General features: G+C 44.3%; 1 protein-coding gene across 1 annotated transcript in view; it reads right to left on the bottom strand.

Moving 5' to 3' along the window:
* The window catches only part of sog (chordin short gastrulation), a 308,185-nt gene that overhangs the window by 30,039 nt on the left and 261,372 nt on the right, over positions 1-16,774 (bottom strand). The gene's annotated exons all lie outside the window — the stretch shown is intronic.

The following is a 16,774-nucleotide window of genomic DNA, read 5'->3' as shown; positions in this document are numbered from 1 at the left end:
GTACTAATAAGAAAGGTTGTTATGCCACATTAAAATCAGCACAACGTTATGAAGTGGAGGTAAATGATGCTGCACATGACTTCCGTGTCATGATTATTATGCTTGGACGTGTCGTTTACCTTCGCTATCTATTCAAGTCATGTGATACCAAATTTAGTCTATGTGGAGCTAGCGAAACGGTTACGAGCACGCTATTAGCTTGGTATGTTGTCATGCTCTTACATGACACGCGTGTCAGGATTATCTTGTTTGCACCAGTCATATATATGTTATGCATTGACGTCACGTAACACGGAATTTGGTATATGTGGAGCTAGCAAAACGGCCGCGAGTGCATCATGAAGGGCTCAATATACTCCAATGTAGCGTTCACGCGCGCGCATGCTGGGCACAGCGACGCTACGTTATCAAAACGCGAGCACTGTATAATCTGACGCCAGGCGCGACCAGCGCTACCAGCGTCTGTCGGCGTGGCCCGACAGCAACCGGAGCGAAAATCGCGCCGATGCGTTACCCAGACAACACAGCGTCTCCCTCTTTTCGTGATGGAGGGACGTTGAATGCGCTGAAACGCGCATGCGTCAAAGCAACGCAGCGCGGCGCGAACCTACCAGTATATGGCAGGGCCGGTGCCTGGCGTGGCAACGCCGGCAAGCAAGCGCAGCGCCTCACGTCGTAATGTATTGGCGCTTTGACTGTGGCATGTAGTCATGTTCTCACATGACACGCATCTCATGATTATCATGTTTGCACCAGTGAGATACCTTCGTCATCTATTGACGTTCCGTAATACCAAATTTGGCATATGCGAAGCTAGCGAAATGGCCGCGAGAGCGTCATGAGTGTGGCATGTAGTCACGTTGTTACATGACACGCATGTCATGATTATCATGTTTGGATGTCATTTACCTATGTCGTCTATTCGCGTCACGTAATGCCGAGTTTAGTACATGTGAAGCTAGCGAAACGGCCGCGAGCGCATCACGAGCGTAGCATGTAGTAATGTTGTTATATGACACGCATTTCATGTTTATCAAGTTTGCACCAGCATATCAATTTCGTCTTCCATTCACGTCCCATAATACCAAATTTGGTATGAGTGAAGCTAGCGAAAGGACCGCCAGTGCATCGTGAACGTGGCATGTAGTCATGTTGTTGCAAGACACGCATCTCATGATTATCACGTTTGCACCAGTCACATACCTTCATCAGCCAGTTACGTACCGTAATACCAAAGTAGAAATATCAGCCGTCATGCAAACACTGCGGAATCAGGGCGTAGATGAAGTATATATAAACATTCTGGAAGAAATCTACAGGGGATCAACTGCTACCATAGTGCTTCATAAAGAAAGCAGCAGAATATCAATCAAGAAGGGTGTAAGGCAGGGGGACACAATTTCCCCAATGCTATTTACCGCGTGCTTACAGGAGGTTTTCAGAAGCCTAGAATGGGAACAGTTAGGGATAACAGTCAATGGAGAATACCTTAGTAACCTGCGCTTCGCTGATGACATTGCATTGCTGAGTAACTCGGGGGACGAATTGCAACTCATGATTACAGAGTTAGACAAGGAGAGCAGAAAGGTGGGTCTTAATATTAATCTGCAGAAAACGAAAGTAATGTACAACAACCTCGGCAAGGAGCAGCGCTTCGAGATAGGTAATAGTGCACTTGAAGTTGTAAAAGACTATGTCTACTTAGGGCAGGTAATAACCGCAGAGCCGAACCACGAGATTGAAGTAACTAGAAGAATCAGAATGGGGTGGAGCACATTCGGCAAGCACTCTCAAATTATGACAGGTAGATTGCCACTATCCCTCAAGAGGAAGGTATATAACAGCTGTATCTTGCCGGTACTTAGCTATGGAGCAGAAACCTGGAGACTTACAAAGAGGGTTCAGCTTAAATTGAGGACGACGCAGCGAGCAATGGAAAGGAAAATGGTAGGTGTAACCTTAAGAGACAAGACGAGAGCAGAGTGGATTAGGGAACAAACGGGGGTTAAGGATATCATAGCTGAAATCAAGAAGAAGAAATGGACATGGGCAGGGCATGTAGCGCGTAGACAGGATAACCGCTGGGCATTAAGGGTAACTGACTGGATTCCCAGAGAAGGGAAGCGGGTTAGGGGGAGACAGAAGGTTAGGTGGGCAGATGAGATTAAGAAGTTTGCGGGTATAAATTGGCAGCAGCAAGCACAGGACCGGGTTAACTGGCGGAACATGGGAGAGGCCTTTGTCCTGCAGTGGACGTAGTCAGGCTGATGATGATGATGAATACCAAATTTGGTATATCTGACGCTAGTGAAATGGCCGCGAGTGCATCATGAGCGTGGAATCTAGTCAGGTTGTAACATGACACGCATGTCATGATTTTCATGTTATTGTCTGTCGCTTGTGGTCGCCATGCAATCATGTCATACCATACCTGTTTTGCAACATGCCATGTGAACGAAACCACCGCAAGAGCTGCAGGACCATGAAATGTATATCATGTCTTTATTTTCATGTCATGACTGGTCAAATATGTTCTTCATACAGTCATGTTATGCCATTCCAAGTTTGGTGTCGATACCATTATCGAAACGGCCAGGAGAGCTAAAAGTCGTAGGCAGATAGATAGATAGATAGATAGATAGATAGATAGATAGATAGATAGATAGATAGATAGATAGATAGACAGACAGACAGACAGACAGACAGACAGACAGACAGACAGACAGACAGATAGATAGATAGATAGATAGATAGATAGATAGATAGATAGATAGATAGATAGATAGATAGATAGATAGATAGATAGATAGATAGATAGATAGATAGATAGATAGATAGATAGATAGATAGATACGCTCAAAGTCCCCGAAGTTCACTAAGAAATGCTTCGCATTTAAAAGGTTACACTTCTCAAACCAGTGTATCAGAAGCCTACACGTTTTTCCAATTTGTCTAGATCAGTCTATAGCTTCACACTATATATATATATATATATATATATATATATATATATATATATATATATATATATATATATATAAGGGAAAGAAGGGTATACATAAGGGCTCGTTTTTCCGTGTTTTGGCACAATAATGACATCTAACAGAAAATGATGCCAAGGACTCAGTAGGGCAAGTTATTAAAACCAATGTAATGCAAATAAGAAGAAAGAAAAGAGGGTGAAAAAATAACCTACCGTGAGCAAGACCTTCCTGCTTACGGTAGGTTATTTTTTCACCCACTTTTCTTTCTTCTTATTTACATTACATTGGTTTTATTAACTTCCCCTATACAATTCTTGGCAGTATTGTCTGTTAGGTCATTATATATATATATATATATATATATATATATATATATATATATATTTATTTATTTATTTATGCGTTGTGTCTTCTTTAGTTTGCACTAATCTTTGACGCAGCGCCTCCTTAAAGGAATTATTGCCTGACCACTTGTTTCGTATGTCTGTGTCAGCAAATGTACCGCGCATATACGTTTACGTCTCCGTACCGAAAACGACGCAAGGCAAAAGAGAAAATGTCCTTAGAAATGAAAGCATTACGTAATAGTCAAATAATAAACAAACGTTTTTAAAGATTTTCGTCAACAGCTCAATGAATTCAGATAAGACTGTGTTAATTTTTCAATAGTCTCAAAGTACAGGCTATCATCTCAAAACACTTAAATTAACGGCTTAACGTTCTCACAGAATAAAAAGAAAACCATTAAAGGATCCAAATTATTCGGAGCCATATTTTCGTTTATTCAAGCAAAATTCAACCGCACTACCTTGGCTATGCTGCTGGGTTTTGTACAATGCTTAGCTATGGAATACCTCTGTTACATGTTCATTCTCTTGTAGCAGTGTGATATACGTTTCCCGTCATACCCGTTTCATAGTACTCTAAATCGTTAACAACTTTTTCTAAACACACACACACCCGTTTCAGGTGTCGTTTCGGTGTACAGACGGGACGGCTTTAAGCTCTCCCATAGTACAGTACCAAGTACTGTAAATTGTTAACCACTTCTTCTAAACAAACAGGGACGGCTTTAAGCTCTCCCATAGTAGAGTACCCTGTGCTCTAAATCGTCACCCCCTTTTTCTAACCCCCCCCCCAAAACGCAAGGAGGAATAAAAAACGATCACAGCCTATACTCCAAGTGAATGATGATGAGCGGGGCGAAGCTGCGAAGGGTGTTATCGGCTAACCGTGAATAATCCGCTGGCCCCGTCCGTTCGTCTGTATGTTTGTCTGTATGTATATCCGTCTATCCACCTGCCCACATATCCGTCTGTCTGTATGTCTGTCCATCCGTCCGTCCACCTAGTGAACACTCCAAGCACCATCATCTCGCATATTTTCTTCATATATTCATTATATACAAGTGCCGTCAGCCAGCGGACGTTCCAAGGACTAAAACTAGAGGTCACTACAGCTTACTGGAGACGCACGACCCACGCCTTCAGGAGCTTCGTCCCTATAAAATCTTGCATCTCGTCGCAAATAATATGTGGTTCTGTTCGAAGTTAGTGCTTTTTTGTGTTTCTTTTCTCTCTTTGTTTCTTTCAGTGATCTGTGAGAGCATTGCAGTGCTGTAAGTCGGATCGTGTTTATGTTCTCTTGTTTGTACGGGCTACTGAAGTGATTTAGTTACACCAGACAGTTGAACTCGCCTGAAGTGCTGTTACTAGTATGGAATAAACTTCCCTGTTTCAAAACTCATCTTACCCGGGACGGCTTTCGGCTCTCCAAGTACCAAGTACCAAGTGCTCTAAATCATTAAACACTTTTCATAAGCACACTCTAGGAAATATTCTCTTTAAGCTTTTAGCATATTGCTCTCCCATTGTGGAATACCTCGTACTCTAAATCGTTGAATACTTTTTGAACCCGTTTTTTTTTCTAAACACACAACTTATCACATTCAGATACACTAATAATATATATAATAATTTGGGGTTTACCGTGCCAAAACCAAGAAATTATTTTGAGAGACGCCGTAGTGGAGGAATACGAAAATGTTTGACCATCTTGTGTTCTCTAACGCGCACTTACATCGTACCGTACACGGGCCTCAACCATTTGGCCCTCATCGAAATGTGACCGCCACGTCCGGGACCGAGCTTGCGACCTTCGGGTCGGCAGCCGAGCACCCAAACTGCTACACCACTTCGGCGGACATCGGATGCAGGCGGATAAATTGGTGCTTCATTGCTCGTTTGACTATGCGCAAATTACACGTATCATAAAATTCCTCTTCTTCAGTCCGGTTGTTAATAGTGCCAAGGAGAGCTTCCCGCTCTTCATGGTAGAGTACTAATACTACCCTAAATCATCTTTTTTTTTTTAGGGGCGAAGCTCCTTATGGCGTGGCTTGTGCGTCCCTCGTAGTACGTAACCACCAGTGGCACATACCCGAAATAGCGGTCCTTACAATGTCTGCTGGATGGGGGCATTTCTATATGATGAATACATGATGAAAAGATGTAAGATGACTGTGCTTGGAGTTTTCTCTTGACGTATGGACGGACGAATAGACTGACACACGCACGAACGGACAGACAGAGGGACGCACGGACGGATGGACAGACAGAGGAATGGCCGCAAAAAGAGATGGACGGACAGACAGACGAATGAATAAACGGACGGATGCACCAAGGATCACATAGATAGGCGGACGCAAGAACGAATGGACAGACAGACTGACGAACGCAGCGCCCCACCAATCATCATTCACTCCGTGGATATGCTGTGAATTTTTTCTTACCCTGAAGTTCTATTTGTTTTGACTAAGCTCTGAGCCAGGGTCGGCGACATGGGGCCCGCATGGCGGTATTATACAGAGCCCGGCACAATGTTAGATCCCTTCCCCTCTCCTTATCACTGTGTTACCTGAACGTTTAAATGGCAATTTTAACCTCGAATAAAGTTTTTGCTTGCAACCAATCTTTGTGAAATGCAACTTTGTGACATGTGCGCTGAAAGCAAACACGATATTTATTCCCGTTTCTTTACATTCTTATGAAATACCATTCACCTAGTTTATCAGAAACAAGCGCTCAAAATACACACACTCAAAGAGGACACAGACAAGCGCTTGTCTGTGTCCTCCCTGAGTGTGTGTATTTTGAGCGCTTGTTTCATCACGAACCTTTACCAACACGCCCAACTGGCAGTCATCCTAGTTTATTATCTTTAAGTGCCAATACCCTACCCCCCCCACCCCCACCCCTTCTGCCTTCTCTCGACTGTGATGGGAACCCAGAGTGTTGGCTTCATTCACCTCGGCCCACCACCTGAAATGATTGCCAACCATTTCTCTAAGTTATCTCAATGACAGTGCACCGCTCACCCAAATTAGAGTAGGTATTTTACATTAAATTGTCAACCTTTTTATTCGTACACAGCTAAACGCTCTTCCGTTGTAGACTCTCACGCGTGAAGTGGTGCACAAAGATAAGGCGTGAAAACGAGATATGAATCGACAGGATAACGCGCCATCGAATCACGTCTTCCTTTTGTGCCTTGTTTCCTTGCACTGCCTTACCACTTGCGAACGAATTGTCACCAACTTGCTCGACTATCAACGTTACCGAGCACCGCCGAAGAGTTACTCTCTATCCTCGAACGATGTTTCTAATATAAACTAGCAAAGCTATCTCCGGCGGTCAGGCCCACACACTACTTAGTGTGATATTTGTTTCACTGTGTCAATACCTACAAGTTCAAAAGCGTTTTCTTTGCTAAGTGGTGTCCACACCATCTTCTCGCGTGTTGTGATTAATAACGCTTTGTTCGGATAAGGTACACACATGGGATAAATTGCAAAAATTGTGCTTTCTAACGGTGGAGCCATTTGTGCCAGTTGTCGATTGCAATTTGCGCACAGAAAAATACCATAATCACAAACTGGCCCGCTATGTATATCATATTTGTTCTCTTCATACTCAGCTTCACTCACTAAACACGTGCGCCGATTTGTTCGGTGGCGAGTGGAATAACCCTGATGGTTGAGGGATAGAGTACAGAGAGAGTGAAAGACAGAAAGAAAGGGAGAGTACCAATTTTAAATAAAAAATTTGTAACGAGACGGAATTCAAACCTGCATGCGTAACCACAATCTCAAGGCGAGCGTCGTAACTTGTCCTTGGGATTAGTTGTAGTGAACGTGAGGAATTGATGGGAGGAGGAGGATGGAAGGAGAAAGGGCAGGGAGGCTGTGAGCATCAGAAGAAGGGTAAGGAGGAGGGATTAAAGCGTAGAATAGAAGGCTAATGAAGAAGGAAAAATGAAAGAGAGAGGGGGACGAGAAAAACAATTGAAGTGAGAGAGAGAGAAGGATATAAATGAATTAATACAACTAAACAGACACAATAAAGAAGAAGAAAAAATAGAGGAAGAAAGAGAGTGAAAAATTTCAAAACTCAGCAAAACAGCAAGATCTAGAACGAGATGCGTACCTATCAGCCTCTGCTATTTATATATATATATATAATTCAAGTTCAGTTTTTTTTTTCTTGAGGCTACGCCTCAATTGCTTAAATGAATAACGTCATTCGATAAAAATTAAATAACTGCCTTACCCATAGAAAAAAGAAATCTGCATAACGAGATAGCGTACTGTATAAGAGAGAGAGAGAGACAAAGATTCAAGGAAAGGCAGGGAGGTTAACCAGACGCACATCCGGTTTGCTACCCTGCACTGGGGAAGGAATAAAGGGGAGAAAAGAGGTTGCAGAGAGATAAGAAGGTACACACAATCACGAGCACACTCGGGGAGCACACGCAGTCTACAGGCGGTCGCTCAGGTTTGTTGACTTTAGGTAAAGTAGCAGTGCTTTAGTCGCTTTCTGCGCAACTGAGGCAGATGCCCAAGGTCCTAGTATCTTCTGCACACAAAATGGTCCGGGGTCAAGTTGATTCAAAACCATTCGGAGCTGGCATCGCTGTGTGTCGTAGCAAGCGCAGCTGCACAGGACGTGTTCGATGGTCTCTTCAGCTCAGCAGCAGTCGCATGTAGGAGTGTCTGCCATACCAATGCGAAAGGAGTACACCTTTGTAAATGCAACACCCAACCAAAGGCGGCATAACAGTGTCGCATCGGAGCGGGAAAGTTGTGATGGTAGCTTTAGCTTGAGCGAAGGATCCAGTTCATAAAATTGACACCTTTGGAAGCTGGTAGACGACCGGAACGTGCGTGTGAGATCTCGAGCCAGCAGGTAAAGTCGTCTTGATAAAACTGTATAAAATGTTCAAAACGCTTACAGGAATCATGAAGTCGAAGAAACGTTACGTTTATATGATGAAAGTGTTCTTGAGCGGTTTCCATGTTTATTCATGCCACGCGCAGCAAGACAAAGAGAGAACAATAGATCACGCAGAATCATTCGTCCCGCGTTCTCCGAAGTACGCATCCTCTGCCCAGAAAACGATCACCCACATTACCAGTTGCGTCGGGTAAAGAGGAAGCTAGTGGTATGGGATAATGAAAACACACAGCAACAAAAAAGTCACAAAAAACGCTCGAAACATTTCACAAAGATGACTCACAACAACGTTTCACATCTATAGAGAGGAAGCAAGTGAAGAACGAGGCGACGTTCGAATACCAAGAAGCAATGACAAATGTAGGAGGAACGTGCAGCACGCATCGTGTTTTCTCTTGCGTAGCTCACATCTGGAGATCCCTTTGTTCTAAGGCGTGGCATGCTTAAAAGAAGCCACCCACCGACCGAGTGGGTGGCCTGGTTGTTTTCAGTCTCCGCGCGGTTTCCTTAAGTACTTCCGATACCCAACACGTGCGTGTAAGTAGCCACACGGGCTAACTTCAGTTGTAAGTGCTTGAGACGTCCTACGACGTTCTGCCGCAGAGGGCCGTGAAGAAACACAGACGCGCTGTCCGTTCTACGCAGCCGTGCCAGCCGAGTTTGTCCTTGACCACCACCCCAAAAACACTTCTTCTAGAACGAGCATGGGAAGAAGGTGTACCGCTTATGACGCACAAATTTGTAAACAGCCCAGAGGCTCGATGCTGATTCCTTCACAAGCGAATGGCCCGAGTAACCACGAAGAAGTTTAGTTGGGGCATCGAGGCATCGCAAAATTCATTGTACCCTTCCCAGCCCAAATTACTTGTTTAAAAATGTTTAATTAAACCACATCCCCGATAATCGGATTTTTTATACTATTGCCACAACACAGTGCATGCTTCAGCCAGCCGAGCAAAGAAATAAATAATGCTGATTCAAGGCGATAATCCTCGTGTAGCACCATAAGATCTCGTTCGTTCACTTGCTAGCTTCTTGCCCCACACTTCAGGGTACGGTGGAAAACCGGATAACCTCGGTAGATAGCCTCCATACGCTTTCTTTCTTTCCTTCTTTCTTTATTTCTTTTTTTTCTTTTCCTTTCTTTCTTTCTTTCTTTCTTTCTTTCTTTCTTTTTTTCTTTCTTCCTGCTTTCACATAAATGGAATAACCTGAGAGGTTTCCTCCCTCGACTTTTTCTTTTACATCCTTGCGGTTTTTTTCTAAAATAATCCGTAAGTCAAAAAACGAGCCACGATGCGGATCAGTCTAAAACCAGCAACAAAATTTGCACCATCCATTTGCGCACGGAGTACAAAACCTCTGCTCAGGATTAGATTAGGCTAACGCTGATGCCCTTTTGTGTCACATTACCTTTTTTTTACTCGCACTCTTTCTCTTAGCCTCCGAAGAGAGCTTTTAGAGCTTCCGTGCTGTGCCCTGTCATGTTCACCGTCGTATTTTTTTTTTCACGCCGTTATTCGACGAGTTTCAACTTTTCTGGCTTTCTGAAGGTTTGGTCTGAGCACACAAAAAGAAAGTAAACAGAGCATTTATTCATGGTCTGTTCCGAAGCGTCACGATGCGCATTGGCACGCCACACCACGACGATCCGGTCAAAGCGAAATGTTGTGTTGACGGGTACCGTTGCCCAACGAGGCGATTTTAGACAGGCGGTGCTGTGACGCGTCTTAAAGGAACAGCCCAATGAACAGCTCAACAACTACACTGCGTAGTAAGAAAGGGCTACGAGCAACTTAAACCATATATATGTCCAAACTTAGGAAAATTAACAAAACTAATTTATTTTTCCAAAATGATTGCTTCTACGACATCAGAAAACAGAATAAAGCTTTTGTTTCGAAAAAAAACTCTTTCGAACAATGGTTTAGGAGCCATTCTATATGTAGTACACCATAGTCTGACACACTGCGACAAAAAAAAAAGCGCCTATCGCTGTCAAACGAAAGTTACTGCATACCCGATAACTGACGAACAATCTAGAAAAATATCAGCAGCACCGAGAATGATTTGACAGTATATTACTTTTTTTTCGCGGTATGGTGCTCAGCTACACGCACGCGAAATAGCCATTTTGTGACTACAAGTACGTAGCTATTTGAAGCCCAGCGATCAGCCAGACTTGCATGTGACGAGGACAAGGCATCATACGGACACCTTAGCTTGCCCTAATTTTTTGACAGAAAAAACTTTCCAGTCTCACTGAAAACTTTCAGCGTCCTACTTGCAGGACATTGGGCATATATGGGTTAAACCACGTGTATGTGATCGCTCCGTGCGAGCGCTCTCACGAGTTTCTCAGCGGAAGAATTTTCGCGCCAAAATCTTCATACGAAATGCGTCCATTCCATCGAAAGCACAGTTTCCTTCGGTAGCCCTAGATAAGAATTTGTACGTTTAAAAGAAAACACTACAGGCTACCAGCCGCGGGAATAACAGTCTTGTTTAGCAACATCAGCTAAATAAAAAAAGGAAAGTGTGGGTAAGTGCATAATTATTTAGTATATTCACATCAAGCTCGTAATCGGAAATTTAAAAAAATCCCAGACCTGCGCGAACAACGAGACAGTCAAAGAGTTGGAAGGAGAAACGTCTTTGTAGGATCCATATTATTTAAAGTATCGCAAGCTACAGGAAAAATTTTATGCCCTGTAGTTTGCGCTATTTTAAATAATATGAGAATATATAAGCTCTCCGAGCTGTGGACCTTGCTACAATATCTATCTTTCCAAGACACTGTCTAAAGCTGTCTAGGAAGGTTTACCTCTTGTAGTGTGATACGGTAATTCTGTAAGGTGCGCCCATGAGATCGTATAAAGCACACAATACTGAGCTTAGAGCCCTCCGAAATATGAGCCTAATTTGCAAGACGGACACTTCGTATACTCTAGCACATTTTAGGCTAAAGTTTGTTCATTTCGATAGTGGCTCACAACTGAATCACACGGAGGAAACGTTTTCATACGTCGTCCTCATAATAACCATGAAAGCCGCCACCAAAAAATCGGTGTTATCTGCCCATATCTTTGCAATTAATAAACCTACAGCTGACCACAGCCGTAGTTTTAAGATTGTGTTTTTTTTTGCTCTTTCTCTCTTCCTATTTGTTTCACGAAATCGCCATGAAAACATGGCAGCACCCTTATTAGATTGATTTAGCCTATCCAACTCGTAACAAATATGGAAGAAATACATGTCATTGCATTGAAAGTATACACAGCAGGCCAGCAACTGTACAGTGCTGTCTTACTAAGCAGCGAGCTCATGCTATGCTTCTTCAGGATCGCGTTGGGTCCTTGAAGAATATGTACAGCGAGTAAGGACACCTGATTTTTCCCGTTGGCTGGCGCTGAACCTGCAGCATTCGCAACAGTGCGTGCGTTTACCCGTAATCGCACGCAGGCGCTTGGAGTCTCCATTGAAGGGAGAAGCCAACTAGCGTACAACTGCAAACGTATCGCACCGGGCGTATGTATAGTTTCGCCAGGCGACTACCCTCAAGTCATCCCGGAGGCGCCAGCCGCAATGCTGTTATCTGAGCAGTGTCTCTGTACAGCTGCGTACGCTGGCACGCGTGCGCCTGCTTGCCTCCTGTCCTTGGTAAAAGTGTTCGGCGATCACATTCGGTGCCGTCTCTGACGCGACCCGCGCGGGCACGACGTGACCTCGTTGTTATTCCTCACGTAGCGAGAGCCCCAATCTTCCTCACGTAGCGAGAGCCCAAGCAAGCGACCGCTACCGAATATACTCCGTGGCACCTAATTCCGTGCACTGTTGCGAACGCTACAGGTTCAACGTCGGCCAACGGGAAAAAAATCTGAGTCCTTGCCCTATCGGGAATATGGAGGCAACCAATCTTGGAATGTTTGACGTATAAATTTGTCGTGGTTTTTGTTGTTGTTGTTTCTAGAAGAGTCAAGTCCATTGTAAATGAGGCAGGAAAAAATGCGTTTTTTTCCCTTGCTGAGAATATGGCCCGCCCTGCTCCAACAAATTTTTGACATTGGGCTTCTGTTACCAAGGTACCTAAAACCTATATTGCTGCTAAGGAGTTTTATATATAACTAACATCGGCGCTGACGAGTTAAGTTGGGATTTGGCCGCTATATACTGTCGCATTCGATTTATTCCCGATTTGGCCGTGCAAAAAGACATCTTCATTGCGGCGGATCAACGAGATAGCTATACGTTGTCACAATATTAACACCATCCTCGTAGTGCCTTCGGTTCCGTCCGTTGTTGCAAGGGCGCAATGGCTCCGGTACAAATTGTAGACCAAAGTAATCATTCCGGACAACAGGCACACCATTGTTGGCATTTCATTGTTCTCTGCATCTACTGAAGGTCTTCTTCGGCTATTCGTTTTCGTTTTAGCTTTTTTTTTAGCTGCCGCGCATTTTCAAAGGCCGCGAAACGCTCGCGGGTGCAGAATTTTCGCGTGTGACGCCGAAATCTGCGATTAAGGGAAGAAAGTTTGGAACGAATTGTAGTTGAACTGAACGTTACAGGTTACTTTTGCTACTACTCTCAGCACGGCTTCGGTACTATGTGATTCGTAAACGGTGAAAAATTGAGCACTCATCATTGAGTCAGCGTGGCTCAGAAAGGGCGATGGTAAGTGGTTCACAATAAAGCACATCGTATTCCGCATCTCGCTTATGGTTGACTTGCACTACCCGAAAGCCTTTCGCAACACTGCACGCAATTTAGATTTGACGCAGAGTCGTGCCTGTTTTGCCCCCACTCCGCCGTAGCAGCTACCGAGCGCTTCCCTATAATGCGCGTGAAGAGGATGCGCGCTGCGTAATACGGCGGTTCAGCAACCGAGAAAACACAATTGCGAACAGTTGCTTGCGTTAAACAACGATCGTGGCGTGGACTGGAGGGGGACGTTGATGAGCGCCTGGTGGCGCGCTGGTGTTTTGCGCAAGCTCGCCAGTCTTTATCATACTTACTTGCATGCGCACGAGTCATGCATGACGTAGAGTGATGGATACCATTTACGGTTGTTCAGAATATTACTCTGTTTACGCTGAATTTGAAACAGCGCTAGCCGACACAGCGGGGAAGCATACACACTAAAAAATTGAAAAAAAAAAAACAAATCAAGAATTCTTTTGTGTCTGGTCTTTTTTTTGCGAGCCCTCAATTGCAATTTATATAACGTTCTCTCTGAAAACACAAGTTAATTGTATTAGATAAGAAAGCTCTCTTCAGAGTGTCGTGTCATCGAAAAGGAACGTCAACGTGCCTCTTGAATTCTTATTCTTAATCATGCATGTGCCAATTCGAGAATCACCAAAAGACCAACAAACACTCTCTTTTTTTTCTGAAGTATAGAAGCTAGAACGGTGACGCATTGCATGAACATTAACCATTGTAAAACCAGTTCGCTACTCTACACCGGGGGAGGGCGGAGAGGGGACAAAAAACGCAGGTGTACCATACAGTCGAGCGGCCCAGTGCCACACGGCTTTATATAAATATCGGCAGTGCAAAGAGTCGGAATATATTGGCTTAAACGGCAAATAAATGTCGGGATAAATGTTGGAGACATAGTTTATAGCCTGGATTAGCATTCGCCATTTTGTTTTTTCAGTTTTTCTTAGAAACTTCTAGTAGCAAAATAAAGGTGTAAAACCGACAAGGAGAACTCGAGGTAAGGACTAGGTTGGTTTGCGAATATGGCCCTGTTCGCGTCCTTTAAAGAAGACACACGGTAAGCTGTATACGCATCCGGCCTTCACACGTATCTGACTCTACGATATGAATTTTCATTGGTCAGCTACTTTTTTTGCTGCGATGCAACCATGGCGCGCGTCATGTACAATGCTACCGAAGAACCTCTAAGCACGGATGGCTTCTTTAGATTCAAAATTAAAGTCATTCCTCGTCGTGGTGGTCAGCGAAACGGGCTTGGTGATGAAACAGAACGGAGAGAGCGAGGGGGATTAGCAAAAGACGCGCGTTTATAAAAGCACTTGCGGTCGACTTTCATGCGAAGGTACTGCATCACACCTTTTTTGTTCGTCTTTTGTTCCTCTCATCTGCTCTTTCTCCCGACACTACGAAACAGCCTATTTCGCGAATACGCGAGCCACTTGGACTAAAAGAAACAAAATTATGCCTATGCCATTACAAGGTAATAACAACGACGAAGTGGCGTTCGAAAAGAAATCATGGAAATAAAAATGGACGGGGGAGCTGTATGAAAAGGTAGCGGCCCGGAGAGAAGCGAGCTCTTCCAGGCGGACGCACGGGAATTCCGATTTAATGAGAGCTGCCGCGTCGCCCTGTAGCGGTTCACCCGAGCGTAAGTAAGGTGTCGGACAAAAAGCTCGACCGGGTGCCACGCACATCGTCAGCGCCATTAAAGGTAGAGCGCGACGGCGGATCAGTGTTCGTGCTTGTAAAAAAATATATATATCACGAAGAATTCACCCGCGCGCTCAAGGCGATGAAGTGAGGCGTATAGCAACGTACGGAGAATGAGCAGCTTTGCGAGATTGCGTTTACATCGACGTATCCAGCGCTCGAACATGTACTACGCGTGTATGAACGGTGGCGACTGCGTAAAAAGCCCGCGGACTGTTACCTGAGCTCTTGGAATTAATTATGTATACATCCCCACTTTGGCATTTTTTGCTCGTTGTGTTTCTTCCTTTCTGTTTTTTTTTCTTCTTTCATCGCGCCGACCGGAGCAGTTCTTTTTTATTATTTAGAGGTTTACAAATTTTACAATTCCAGAAAATTTCTCAGACAGTCCAACTTCTCCTGAATGAAACGATGAGGATTTTGAATCGGTATGATTGCTTAGCTGCAGTGTCTTCGCTGAATAGGGGGTGTTACAATGATTGCGAGATTTTGTCAAAATAAATGTTCTACAGAGGAAGACACGCCTTCCGCTTTAACAAACCATGAAATGGATTCATTCCCTGAGAGATCGTCATTGCAGCATTCGAGTGATGTATCATTCGCTTGCTCAGTCACTATCGTTGGGGACCATCATTGGGGACCATCATTGGGGACCATCATAGGGGACCATCATTGGGGACCAACGCAGGCACGCGGGTTCAATGTGACACTTGGTGCGGATATACCCAGGTGAACAAAGCGAAAGCTCAGTAAAATGTAGACTAACAAACAGAACATCTCTAAATCCATGTGTGTGTGGGTTAGGAGAACACACTGGTGGTCCAGATGACACATTGATTTGAACAAACTAGAGGTCAAGCCACCTCTAGACAAGAAAAATTGTGGCAGGTACCCGTTATCCGTGAAAACATCGAGGAAACAGCGGGGCTCGTAGCGGTCTCCACCTCTTTTCTCTCCTCGGCGAAACAAAATATTGCTGTCCTATACATCCCCATTTCCCTTTTTTCTCATCTTGACTTCCCATTTCCCTCTTTGCTATACTATACGTTCCTATTCTACGCTTTCTCCCGCTTTCTTCACTCTTTCTGCCTCAATTTTTCTTTCTACATTTCTCTCCCAGCATTTTCTTTTTATTTGTTTTCTTGTCCGTACGAATTCTCCCGCCCATCGATGTTATTTCATCCCACGCCGGACAGATCGGCACACATGCTAAGGATGTCAAGCAGGACACCAAGAAGAGAACGAAGAGAATGCACTGTTGTTGACAATGGTAGTTTCCGCTTCGCAACTAAAGGCAGCCCTCCGAGAGCAAACATTCCGGTAGTGGTTTGTACAGTTCAGTTTATTCAGCGTTATGCGTGCCGTGTTCGGTTGCAACAGAAAAGGTTCTTCGTTTTACAGTTGCCAGACAGCGCAACATGCGAGCACACGGAGAAGGCACCGAAAAACATGCCGTGGGATCCGTGTGTGTTCACGGGTGTCTTATCTGAGGCCTTGTGCATTGCCGCGACTGGAGTTTCAGTGTTCCAAGGCGGACATATTCGACAGAGATCTGTCTGGCTGGGTGAAATTCATACAAATAAAACTCTGCAGCCACTTTTAGCGCAAAGTTTCTAAAGTTAAAATTTGAAAACTATGAACTGACCAGAGGTTTCGAAACCTATTGGGTTCCTTCTTCAAGGGTTCATTAACTGTTCGGCAGGCTCCGAAACTAGCGACTTCTCTTGGTGGTGTTACCTTTCCATCGTCCTTCTTCCCACCATTCTTGTTGCTGCGGTGATTTTTCCACTGGTTTTGCAGATTGTGCACGTATACACTCGGTAATGTCCCAGTTGAGCGCTTGAAATTTTCATGTGTTGTTTTCATATGCCAGGACTCCAAAAACTGCCTTTTTGTGCGACTACCTTCCATGCCGATTACCCAGGTGGCGTCAAAATTGATGCGGTGGTCCGTATTTTCACTGTGTTCTGCGAGAGCGTTTTGTGCAGCACTGAAGCTACGCACGTCGTTTCGATGTTGCCGTATCCTTTCCGGGAAATCTTTTGTCTCACCGATGTAAGTGGC

The sequence above is a fragment of the Rhipicephalus microplus genome, chromosome 3 (genome assembly GCF_043290135.1).
Source record: "Rhipicephalus microplus isolate Deutch F79 chromosome 3, USDA_Rmic, whole genome shotgun sequence".
NCBI lineage: Eukaryota > Metazoa > Arthropoda > Arachnida > Ixodida > Ixodidae > Rhipicephalus > Rhipicephalus microplus.
The sequence above is the reverse complement of the archived record's forward strand: the minus strand, read 5'-3'. Positions and strand labels throughout refer to the sequence as shown.